Source organism: Hyperolius riggenbachi, chromosome 10 (genome assembly GCF_040937935.1).
Source record: "Hyperolius riggenbachi isolate aHypRig1 chromosome 10, aHypRig1.pri, whole genome shotgun sequence".
Classification (NCBI taxonomy): Eukaryota; Metazoa; Chordata; class Amphibia; order Anura; family Hyperoliidae; genus Hyperolius; species Hyperolius riggenbachi.
The window spans coordinates 200452559-200465597 of NC_090655.1; the positions used below are offsets into that span (position 1 = coordinate 200452559).

Sequence of the window (13039 nt, forward strand, 5' to 3'; positions counted from 1 at the left end):
TTCTGACCATAACACTGTCATGAGAGTGTTGCTATCTAACCATAATATTCTCGTGGAAGACTGACCATGAGAATTTTGCTATCTACAACACTAGTCAAAATATGACATGATGTGCAAGTTCTCACATAAGCAAAAATAGTCAGACATGTTCTGTGACGCTTCTAAAGCACGTTGTAATCATGCAGTCATGTGTCTTGTCTGCACAGGCGCACTGATACAAGCACATGATGATCACGCACCCTTATCAGCACAGGTGCATGGATGAAACATGTTCTACTCCTGCACAGACATTGAATTCTGTCTATATAAAGGAGGGAAAAATACTTTCGAGGGGGAGACTCCTGAAAAACAAGCAGACATGCCGTCCGTTTGTGATGCCATCCAGGTATTTTCCCCTCCGAGGTCGCTGAGGTCCCCCGATCTTCTCTGGGTGATGTTACAATACTTGGTAAGAATATTGGTACTCACTAATTACTCAATTACAATTTAACTATGATTCTGCAAGCCTAGATGATTATTATAACAGGATTGTAGCTCAATAAATATTATTATTGAACCTTTCCTCATGTTTTGCTGCAATTTATTTTACCCACTACGAGGGTGAGCGAAGTTAGAGGGTTTAAAAACCCTTCCCGTGAGGCAAAACATATGCTAATAATGAACACCCCTATATGTGCACTGAATAACAGTTTCCTTACTCTGATAACACCTCTCTGATACTGCAGCTGTCCTTAGTAGGTTTTGGGTCTCTACATCAATAGTGTGCTTGGGGGTCCATGTAAAATTTGCACTGGGGCCCCAAGATCCTTAGCTAACTTATGCCACTGCCAAAAGTACTGTCACGCCTATCACAGTTACTTATATGCTCAGGTTCAGCAGCTGGCCATGGCCAAGACGGGTGTCCATATTCATTAGAGTGACCAGATTTTTGTAGGCTCAACCTGGGACGGGGTGAATTTGGGGGGGGGGGGGGGGGGGCTGCGCCGCGCCGAAAAATTTGGTGTCTGCAGCGCGCGCGAAAAATGGGCGTGGTCATGACATTCTATGGGCGGAGCTAACAGAATGATGCAACAGCGAGGCATAAGAAAGCAGTGTTTACGCCGTGATGTGGTCAAACGTGGATTCACATCATAGGTGTGCAGAAACTGTGTGATGCTATTTAATAGTATGCCATAACCGCAAAGCAGCAAACACAGCCAACTATGACCATTAAATAATAAATGCAGCAACAGTTACCCCAGACACCACAAAATAAACGCAATGGGCAACATTTCAGCACAAAATAATCGCATTGCGGGCAAACATGTCAGCATAAAATAAACGCAATGGGGGCAAACATGTCAGTACAAAATAAACGCACTGCGGGCAAACATGTCAGTACAAAATAAACGCACTGCGGGCAAACATGTCAGTACAAGATAAACGCACTGCGGGCAAACATGTCAGTACAAGATAAACGCACTGCGGGCAAACATGTCAGTACAAGATAAAGGCACTGCGGGCAAACATGTCAGTACAAGATAAACTCACTGTGGGCAAACATGTCAGTACAAGATAAACGCACTGCGGGCAAACATGTCAGTACAAGATAAACGCACTGCGGGCAAACATGTCAGTACAAGATAAACGCACTGCGGGCAAACATGTCAGTACAAAATACACGCAATGCGGCCAAACATGTCAGTACAAGATAAACGCACTGCGGGCAAACATGTCAGTACAAGATAAACGCACTGCGGGCAAACATGTCAGTACAAAATACACGCAATGCGGCCAAACACTTCACCTGCAAGAAAAGGCATTTACTCACCTGGCAGAAGACGTCCCCTCACGCAGCCGGCCTCTGGTGCCTCAGGTGCAGCTCCCCCTGGCCTGGACGATGTTCAATCTCCCGCTCAGCCTCTCACAGGCAGAGCAGGGCTACGGCAAGATGGCGTCCGGAGGCGGAGCCCTGTACTGAAGACAAATAGTCTCCAATACAGGGCTCCGCCTCCGGACGCCATCTTCCCGTAGCCCTGCTCTGCCTGTGCCTGCCGGAGGAGAACATTGCAGGCTGGAGCCGGGCTGCGGGGAATGAACTAGCGCAGCGTCTAGTAGACGCTGCGGCTAGTTCATTGTACGGTGGCCAGAGTCCCGAGGCCGGGACGTCCCGCTGCTAAAAGCGGGACGTTTCCCGGGACCTCATGCAGCCTGGGACAGCGCCCCCCGAAGGCGGGACGCGTCCCGGGTAAAGCGGGACGTATGGTCACCGTATATTCATGCCTACTGCGCATGTGTGGTCCTGGCCACCCACACCACACAATCAAGCTCTCACTGCCAGGAGTATTTTAGGTTTACGTAGTTCATTAAGACTGTAACACTCCTAGCCTTGAGAGCGTGGTTGGGTGAGGCGTACAGCTGGGACTGCACATGTATAGTGGCCCAGCGACTTCACAGGAGCCCAGCAGATTTGTCCGGGAGTATAATGAGGATGCTGGTGGACTACAGGGGGCTGGAGGAAGCCTCAGGTAAGTATCCTTTTGCATCTTAGGTTTACTTTAAAGAACTGAGGTGTGTAATGGCCAGTGGCATAGCAATAGGGGATGCAGAAGTTGTGACCGCACCGGGGCCCTTGGGTCAGAGGGGCCATCCATCATCCACAGTATTAGCTCTCTATTGGTCCTGTGCTGTTAATAATCACTTCTATAGATGCTTTGAATAGTAGTAATTAATAGTAGTAATCATTAACAAACTGTTCCCCATCCCCCTCTTGCACCTCTGACACTGTATTTGCCATTGGCAGGTTTTGGTGCGGCGTATCAATTGTTATGTATAGAGTGCTTGGGGGGCCCAATGAAAATATTGCACTGGGGCTCACAGCTCCTTAGCTGTGCCACTGCTGGGAATTGCTATTAGGTGCTCAGCAGAGCTCGAATATTCGAGTAGCTTGAATATTCGAGCTCTTTTTCAGCTATTCGAGCTCGGTATTCGAGCTCCGAATAGCTGGAGCTATTCGAATGGGCTATCCGAGTACACTCGAATAGCCCATTCACTATTCGAGCTATTCGAGCAACCCGGCGCTATTCGAGCTCGGTACCGAGCTCGAATAGCGTCATAGCCCAGATTGATGTCCTTAGAGCCAATCAGAGGGCTCCCAGGCCCTCTGACGGCAGCCAATCACAGAGGGGGACCCTGGCCAGCCCCTACCCTATAAATAGCGGCCGCCATGTTCCGTTTCTCCATGCTTGCCTGAGACTTGTACAGAGAGAGAGTTGCTCCTTTGTGCTTTGGCTTAGCAAGTGCTCTATTGTGATCATTTACCTAGCGTTTTTGCTCACCTACACCTGCCATATACACCTATATTGTTGTTAGTTAGATAGACATTGTATTTTAGTTAGTAGCTTGTGTGTTACATTAGAGACAGGCAGCTGCTGCAAGCTTACAGGTTTAGGCCTCAGGGGGGCCTTGCCTCTGTGGGCAGCTGTCCTCTGTTTATTTCTCTCATCTATACCAGTATTTCTGCTGTCCTTTACTAATAGTATTGTAGTTATACTGTACTAGGAGTAGGACACTCACTGACTGTCACTGTTTATAGGCTACTAGCTAGCTCCTGCGTGTGTGCACTCACTCACTGTCTGTGTGTACACACACTCTATTTCCTTCTGATTACTGATAGATTATTGTTAGTTAGTTGTACTTACTTACTACTTACTCTTACTGTACCCGTAGGGACACTCACTGTCACTGTTCATATAGGCTACTAGCTCCTGCGTGTGCGCACTGCACTCACTGTCTGAGTGTACACACACAACACACACTCTATTTCCTTCTGATCGCTGATTGATTATCGTAATTAGTTAGTTCTACTTACTGTTACTACTTACTCTTACTGTACTAGGAGTCTAGGACACTCAGTCACTGTCCATAGGCTACTAGCTCCTGCGTGCGTGCACTCACTGTCTGAGTGTACACACACCCACACTCCATTTCCTTCTGATCGCTGATTGATTATCGTAATTAGTTAGTTGTACTTACTGTTACTACTTACTCTTACTGTACTAGGAGTCTAGGACACTCAGTCACTGTCCATAGGCTACTAGCTCCTGCGTGCGGTCACTCACTGTCTGAGTGTACACACACCACCCACACTCTATTTCCTTCTGATCGCTGATTGATTATTGTAATTAGTTAGTTCTACTTACTGTTACTACTTACTCTTACTGTACTAGGAGTCTAGGACACTCAGTCACTGTGTTCATAGGCTACTAGCTCCTGCGTGCGTGCACTCACTGTCTGAGTGTACACACACCCACACTCCATTTCCTTCTGATCGCTGATTGATTATTGTAATTAGTTAGTTCTACTTACTGTTACTACTTACTCTTACTGTACTAGGAGTCTAGGACACTCAGTCACTGTGTTCATAGGCTACTAGCTCCTGCGTGCGTGCACTCACTGTCTGAGTGTACACACACCCACACTCCATTTCCTTCTGATCGCTGATTGATTATTGTAATTAGTTAGTTCTACTTACTGTTACTACTTACTCTTACTGTACTAGGAGTCTAGGACACTCAGTCACTGTGTTCATAGGCTACTAGCTCCTGCGTGCGTGCACTCACTGTCTGAGTGTACACACACCCACACTCCATTTCCTTCTGATCGCTGATTGATTATCGTAATTAGTTAGTTCTACTTACTGTTACTACTTACTCTTACTGTACTAGGAGTCTAGGACACTCAGTCACTGTGTTCATAGGCTACTAGCTCCTGCGTGCGTGCACTCACTGTCTGAGTGTACACACACCCACACTCCATTTCCTTCTGATCGCTGATTGATTATCGTAATTAGTTAGTTCTACTTACTGTTACTACTTACTCTTACTGTACTAGAAGTCTAGGACACTCAGTCACTGTGTTCATAGGCTACTAGCTCCTGCGTGCGTGCACTCACTGTCTGAGTGTACACACACTAAATTTACTTGTGATTACTACTGATTATTGTAACTGCTAGTTGTACTTCCTGACTGTTACTACTTACTTACTGTACTAGGGGACACTCACTCAGTCACCTCACCAACCAACCCACTCCATTAAAGTACCCCACTTTTCACCCGCCCTTTTACAAAACTTTTGTCTATACGCCCAAAACATTTAAGATGTCTGGAAGTGGCAGCCAGCGCGGTTTGGGCAAGGGGAAGGGCAGCAAGGGAATCAGGAGGAGAGGGAGCAGCATTGTGGCAAGCCGCGGCCGCGGGCGCGCCACCATGCACAGTTCCGCAGCAGCAGCAGCAGCGTCAGTGGCTAACATTCCTCCCATAGCCACTGGCCGTGGACGCCTTGGGCGCCGCCCAGCAGGAGCATCTGCAACTCACGCTGCAGAGACACAGCAGCAGCAGCGTGTAGCACCTGCTCCCATTTTCCTCCAGCCGGGTCGGAAACGTCCCATTGAGGAAAAGGATGCAGACACTGTCGTGCAACTCATGACGGAGGATGAGCAGCCCGCCATCAGCTCTGCATCCGAGGCCTCCACCCTCACCACCACCACCACCACCACCACCCCTGTTCGCAGCAGCCGCCCAGCAGGGCCTGGGGAGGAGGCCAGTTCACCGTCAGTTGGCGACCTGTCATTCAGCAGTCTTTTGACCCCAGGCATCATGAGTCAATTGTCTGCTGTTGTTGGCGATTTTGAGGAGGAGATGCTGATGGGCACTTTGGGGGATGAGGGATTGGACAGCAAGACTGTGGCGACAGTCAAGCAGCCCATCCATGCATCAGGAGAGGAGTTTGGGGGGTCCTCATCCCAGCAGGACATGTTTCAGGAGGGGGAGGATGATGATGACCCGGTGACAGACAGAGACTGGGTGCCACCACCTCCAGGGGATGTCGTCCTCAGCAGCTCTGAGGAGGAGGAGGAGGATGCTCTTGTGGGCCTTGCAAGGAGGCGCATCATTGCAAGCATTGGCAGCAGCAGTAGGCAGGTCCCACAGCCTGCTGGTGTCTCAGGCTCAGCAGCAGCAGCAGCAGCATCTGCCAGTACCACCACCAGCCGCACCCAAGCCCCCCAAGCCCCCCCCCCAACCACCACAGGGAGACAGGCAGCAGCGCTTCCATGCCGTAGGGGGATGTTTAAGTCACCAATCTGGCGATATTTCACCATGCCCACTGTGTACAGCAAGTACGCCACTTGCAACCACTGTCAGCGGAAGTTGAGCAGAGGTGCAGACCCCTTATAGTTCTGCACCAGCTCGCTCATCAACCACCTTGCGGCTAAACATTTCCACCAGCATGAGGAGTTCCAGAGGCTGAAGGCATCTGGTGCTGGCAGTGGCACCACACCCATCACTGCACAGCCTTCAGCAGCAGCAGCAGCAACAGCAGCCACCCGCCCTCCTGCTCCTCCAGCAGCACCAGCAGGAGTGCGGAAACGCACTGCTCCTCCCCCCTCTGCAACTCCTGCCGCCGACACTGAGGCCTGTTCTGGCAGCCAGTCCTCAGTGGCCTCCTCTGCTGTGTCTGCTGATTCCCGTGTCAGCAAAAGGCCACGCCAGAGCCTTTTGAGCGAGTCCTTCCAGGGGGTGGTTAGGGCTCTGCCTCCCAGCAGCCGTCGCGTGCGGCAGCTGAACGGCTTGCTGGCACGGGCCATGTGCTCCCAACTCCTGCCGTACACGCTCGTGCAGGAGGGGAGCGACATTCGTGCGCTGCTTGCTTGCGCAGCCCCAGACTGGCAGCTCCCCAGCAGACACTTCTTTGCCCGCAAGGCCATTCCTGCACTGCACCGCTTTGTGATGGCCAATGTGGAGCGAGGGCTGGAGCACGCGGTTGGTGAAAGGGTCCACGTCACCATGGACTCCTGGAGCAGCCGCTTCGGGACAGGCCGCTACCTGTCCTTCACTGTCCACTGGGTCAGCTTGGTGGAAGGGGGTGAGGATGGGAGAGCAGCAGCGGGCACAGCAGCAGCAGCAACACAGTGGGTGGTGCCACCCCGCAGGGTCAGGGGAACTGCAGCAGGTTCCTCCGATCCTCTGCCATCCTCCGGCACACCTGGCCAAACCCCCCGCCTCAGCAGCAGCGTGAAGGCCCGCCACTGCCAAGCGCTGCTGCACTTGGTCAGCCTTGGGAAGACCAAGCTGACGGCAACCCATGTGTTGGCCAAACTCCAGGAGCAGGAGAGGATTTGGCTGACCCCCAGAGGCCTCAGAGTCGGAGAGGTGGTGGCCGACAATGGGGCCAATCTGGTTGCCGCAATAGACAGGGGAAACCTGACCCACATCCCCTGTCTTGCCCACGTGCTGAACCTGGTGGTGCAGAAGTTCCTGCGCACCTACCAGGGGATGGGCGAACTGCTGGAAACGGCAAGGAATGTTGTGCGTCACTTCCGGCGCTCGGCTGCAGCCTGTGCGAGCCTGGAAGACGTGCAAAAGGAGCTGGATCTGCCACGCCATCGGCTGATCCTTGACGTTCCGACTCGCTGGAACTCCACCCTGGCGATGTTGGAGCGTCTGGTTGAACAGAGGCACGCTGTCAAACAGTACCTTGCCCTGGCCACTTTTTCCGCAGCTCAGAGAAGGGACAAGACCAGCAACATCCCGTCCATCGTCCCCGATGATGACTGGAGGCACATGCAGCAGGTGTGCTTTGTGCTGGCTCCCTTCCTGCAGGCCACAAACATGGTGAGCAGGGACCATGCTATGGTCTGCGAGTGGGTGCCTCTGGTTTCTCTGCTGAACAGGGCCCTCGATGCTTTGCTGGAACAGGGAGCGGCAGCCTTGGACCAGCAGGAGCGGCAACCAGCTGCGCAGTCCACCTCTGAGGGGGAGGAGGAGGAGGACTTGGTGGAGGTCCCTGACCTGGCTGCTGATGAGGGGGATCAGCACAGCGCAGCTGAGTTGGTGCGGGGGTGGAGAGAGGATGAGGCGGCAGAGGAGGAGGATGAGGACAGCACTGACGTCGATGTGCCAGCAGACGTGGCCCGCCTCTTCCCAATGGCAGCGCACATGCTGACGTGCCTGCGCAGGGACCCCAGGGTGATCCAGATGAAGCAGAGGGAGGACATCTGGATCAGCATGATGTTGGACCCACGCCTCAAGGGGAAGTTGAGCCAGTTCCTGCCGCCTGCAGGAGGAGACCCAGCGCAACAAATAAGGAGCTTGCAGCAGGCCCTTGTTGAGCGCTTGGAGGAAGCCTTCCCCCAGCCTTCCACCCCCACTGTCCAGCAGCGAGCACAGAGGCAGCAGCAGGTGCCTGCATCCAGCAGCAGCAAGCGCCCCACAGACCTGCTGTCTCTCAGCCACGAGCTCTACAGGACTGTAGAGGCTCCGGCAGCAGTGACTAGAGAGGAGATGCATGCAGCAGCATCCTCCTCCGGTCACAGCCAGCGCCTGACCCGCATGGTGGCTGACTACATGGGGTCGTACAGCGGGCTTGACAGCGATGCCCCTGTTGATCCCATGGAGTATTGGGTCAAGCGCATGGAGATCTGGAGCGAGCTGGCGCAGTACGCCCTGGAAGTGCTGTCCTGCCCCCCTTCCAGCGTGCTGTCCGAGCGCTGCTTCAGTGCAGCTGGTGGCGTGGTCACCGAGAAACGCTCACGTCTGTCTCACAAGTCTGTGGACAGACTGACGTTTCTCAAGATGAACCAGGCGTGGGTGGAAGGCGAGTTCCTGGCCCCTGTTGTCGGCGAGAGGGGGACATGAACTGGCTGCCGGAACCATCGTTAATGTGCCTTACCACCCTTTACCACCTCCTGGCTCCTGCTCACTAAGCCAGCCTGGTTCACTTTGACTATTACGTCGCCTGCAGCCACACATTTTACACCTACAGTGGGCTGCTGTGTACTGCCCTTCTGCTGTCTGTCTGTGTTTCCCACTGCCAGGGTACACAGAATTACCTTCTTCTGCTGCCACTCTGCCACCAGCTATTACGTCAAACAATAGCTATATTGGTTGCAAAACCAAAAACCAAAAAACCATAAGAAAAAAAAAAGGTTTAATTTTTCTGAGGTGCCCGGGTTGAAAACTGTGTTGTCCCAGTTGTGTATTGGACACAATGTGGGCTGCACGACCGCTGTCTGGGACCTCCTGTTGTGTTTAATTACAGCCCTGGTATCACCGCTAGGTACCAGGGCTATTATGTCACGCTGCCTACCTGCTGCCACACTCACACTACTCCTCCATACCTCCTCCTGCTGCTGCTGCTGCTGTCTGTCTGTGTTTCCCACTGCCAGGGTACACTACACAGATGATTTACCTTCTGCTGCCACTCTGCCACCAGCTATTACGTCAAACAATAGCTGCTCACATTACTCCTCCATTCCTCCTGCTGCTGTTGCTGTCTGTCTGTGTTTCCCACTGCCAGGGTACACAGAATTACCTTCTGCTGCCACTCTGCCACCAGCTATTACGTCAAACAATAGCTATATTGGTTGCAAAACCAAAACCAAACAAACCATTAAAAAAAAAAAAAAAAAGGTTTAATTTTTCTGAGGTGCCCGGGTTGAAAACTGTGTTGTCCCAGTTGTGTATTGGACACAATGTGGGCTGCACAACCGCTGTCTGGGACCTCCTGTTGTGTTTATTTACAGCCCTGGTATCACCGCTAGGTACCAGGGCTATTATGTCACGCTGCCTACCTGCTGCCACACTCACACTACTCCTCCATACCTCCTCCTGCTGCTGCTGCTGCTGTCTGTCTGTGTTTCCCACTGCCAGGGTACACTACACAGATGATTTACCTTCTGCTGCCACTCTGCCACCAGCTATTACGTCAAACAATAGCTGCTCACATTACTCCTCCATTCCTCCTGCTGCTGTTGCTGTCTGTCTGTGTTTCCCACTGCCAGGGTACACAGAATTACCTTCTGCTGCCACTCTGCCACCAGCTATTACGTCAAACAATAGCTATATTGGTTGCAAAACCAAAACCAAACAAACCATTAAAAAAAAAAAAAAGGTTTAATTTTTCTGAGGTGCCCGGGTTGAAAACTGTGTTGTCCCAGTTGTGTATTGGACACAATGTGGGCTGCACGACCGCCGTCTGGGACCTCCTGTTGTGTTTATTTACAGCCCTGGTATCACCGCTAGGTACCACGGCTATTATGTCACGCTGCCTACCTGCTGCCACACTCACACTACTCCTCCATACCTCCTCCTGCTGCTGCTGCTGCTGTCTGTCTGTGTTTCCCACTGCCAGGGTACACAGATGATTTACCTTCTGCTGCCACTCTGCCACCAGCTATTACGTCAAACAATAGCTGCTCGCCTACTCCTCCATTCCTCCTCCTGCTGCTGCTGTCTGTCTGTGTTTCCCACTGCCAGGGTACACAGAATTACCTTCTTCTGCTGCCACTCTGCCACCAGCTATTACGTCAAACAATAGCTATATTGGTTGCAAAACCAAAACCAAACAAACCATTAAAAAAAAAAAAAAGGTTTAATTTTTCTGAGGTGCCCGGGTTGAAAACTGTGTTGTCCCAGTTGTGTATTGGACACAATGTGGGCTGCACGACCGCTGTCTGGGACCTCCTGTTGTGTTTATTTACAGCCCTGGTATCACCGCTAGGTACCAGGGCTATTATGTCACGCTGCCTACCTGCTGCCACACTCACACTGCTCCTCCATACCTCCTCCTGCTGCTGCTGCTGCTGTCTGTCTGTGTTTCCCACTGCCAGGGTACACAGATGATTTACCTTCTGCTGCCACTCTGCCACCAGCTATTACGTCAAACAATAGCTGCTCGCCTACTCCTCCATTCCTCCTCCTGCTGCTGCTGTCTGTCTGTGTTTCCCACTGCCAGGGTACACAGAATTACCTTCTGCTGCCACTCTGCCACCAGCTATTACGTCAAACAATAGCTATATTGGTTGCAAAACCAAAACCAAACAAACCATTAAAAAAAAAAAAAAAGGTTTAATTTTTCTGAGGTGCCCGGGTTGAAAACTGTGTTGTCCCAGTTGTGTATTGGACACAATGTGGGCTGCACGACCGCTGTCTGGGACCTCCTGTTGTGTTTATTTACAGCCCTGGTATCACCGCTAGGTACCAGGGCTATTATGTCACGGCGAGCTGCCTGCCTCATTGACTGCCTGCTGCCACACACTCATCCTCCTCCTCCTGCTGCTGAATTTACCTCCTGCTGTCTTTGTGTTTCCACTGCCAGGGAGCACATACAATGGCGCTTCCAACATGCGTGCGCCCACCAGCTATTTGTTACGCTCAAAAATAGCTGCATTTCTTTAAAAAAAAAATTGAAAAGAGAAATACGTGAAGAAGAAGAAGACGATATTGAAAAAGAAGGAGAAGGAGAAGATGAAGATGAAGAAGAAGATGAAGAAGAAGATGAAGAAGATGATGAAGAAGAAGATGAAAAAGAAGAAGAAGATGAAGAAGATGAAGAAGATGAAGAAGAAGAAGATGAAGAAGAAGAAGAAGATGAAGAAGAAGAAGATGAAGAAGATGATGAAGAAGATGAAGAAGATGAAGAAGAAGAAGAAGAAGAAGAAGAAGAAGAAGAAGAAGAAGAAGAAGAAGAAGAAGATGAAGAAGAAGAAGAAGAAGAAGAAGATGAAGAAGAAGAAGAAGAAGAAGATGAAGATGAAGAAGAAGAAGATGAAGAAGAAGAAGATGAAGAAGATGAAGATGAAGAAGAAGAAGATGAAGAAGAAGAAGAAGATGAAGATGAAGAAGAAGAAGAAGATGAAGAAGATGAAGAAGAAGAAGATGATGAAGAAGACAATATAGAAGAAGAAGAAGAAGATATAGAAGAAGAAGATCGAGAAGAAGAAGAAGAAAGATAAAGAAGAAGAAGAACACGTATATACAGTAACACTACTGAACAAAATTAAGGACACAACTTCTCTTTCCACATTTTTTTTTAAAGGAACATCCCCACATAATCACTTGCTGTTGTTACTTGGAAAAAAAGATTTTTCTTGCATCATTCACCCTCAAAACAAGTGTTGGAAGCTATTTAAGGCCAATTCGAATAGTCAGCTCGAATAGTGAGCTCGAATACCGACTCGAATAGTGAGCTCGAAGTCCGAGGTCGAATCGAATAGTAAAAATTATTCGACTCGAATATTCGACTGACCTCGAATAATTTACTATTCGAATTCGACCAAACTCGAATTTTAAAAAGGGGTATTTGAGCATCACTCTGCAGAGCCCCTGAGAGGTAAGAGGAGTGCTGGGTTACTGGGCAGTTCTGAGAGGTGAGAGGGTGCTGGGGACAATGGAGATCTGTGAGTAGTGCTGGGACACTTAAAGTGAACCCAAGGGGGACCTCGTGTCAAAAAACACATGCTTACCTAAGAAGAGGGAAGCCTCTGTATCCTGTACATAGCGCCACCCTCCTCCACTAACGTTAGGACACCTCCACACATCTTGACAGCAGCGTTTACACGTTTCCGTAGCAGCGGCTATGTTCCTCAGGATGCTGTCATTCTATTGGTGGAAGGTTTAACCACTTCACAACTGAGGGGTTTTACCTCTGAAACACCAGAGCAATTTTCACCTTTGAACACTCCTTCCATTCATTCGTCTATAACTTTATCATTACTTATCACAATGAAATTAACTATATCTTGTTTTTTTCACCACCAAAATAGGAAAAAATGTGGGAACAAATACATTATTTTTCAGTTTTTGGCCAGTATAGTTTTTAAATAATGCATGCAACTGTAATTAAAACCCATGAAATGTATTTGCCCATTTGCCCCGGTTATAAAACCGTTTAAATTATGTCCCTATCACAATGTATGGCAACAATATTTTATTTTGAAATAAAGGTGCATTTTTTTCAGTTTTGCGTCCATCCCTAATTACAAGCCCATAGTTTATAAAGTAACAGTGTTATACTCTCTTGACATAAATATTTAAAAAGTTTAGTTCCTAAAGTAACTATTTATGTATTTTTTTTTTATTATTACAAAAAAATAATAATTGGGGAGCGTGGGAGGTAATGAGTTAATTTATAGTGTAAAACTAATGTATTTGTATATGAAAAATGCTTTAGGGTGTAGTTTTACTATTTGGCCACAAGATGGCCACAGTAACTTTTTGCT

General features: G+C 49.6%; 1 protein-coding gene across 1 annotated transcript in view; it reads right to left on the reverse strand.

The window, feature by feature from the left end:
• The window catches only part of LOC137534225 (transmembrane protein 176B-like), a 127721-nt gene that overhangs the window by 109867 nt on the left and 4815 nt on the right, over positions 1-13039 (reverse strand). The window lies entirely within an intron of this gene.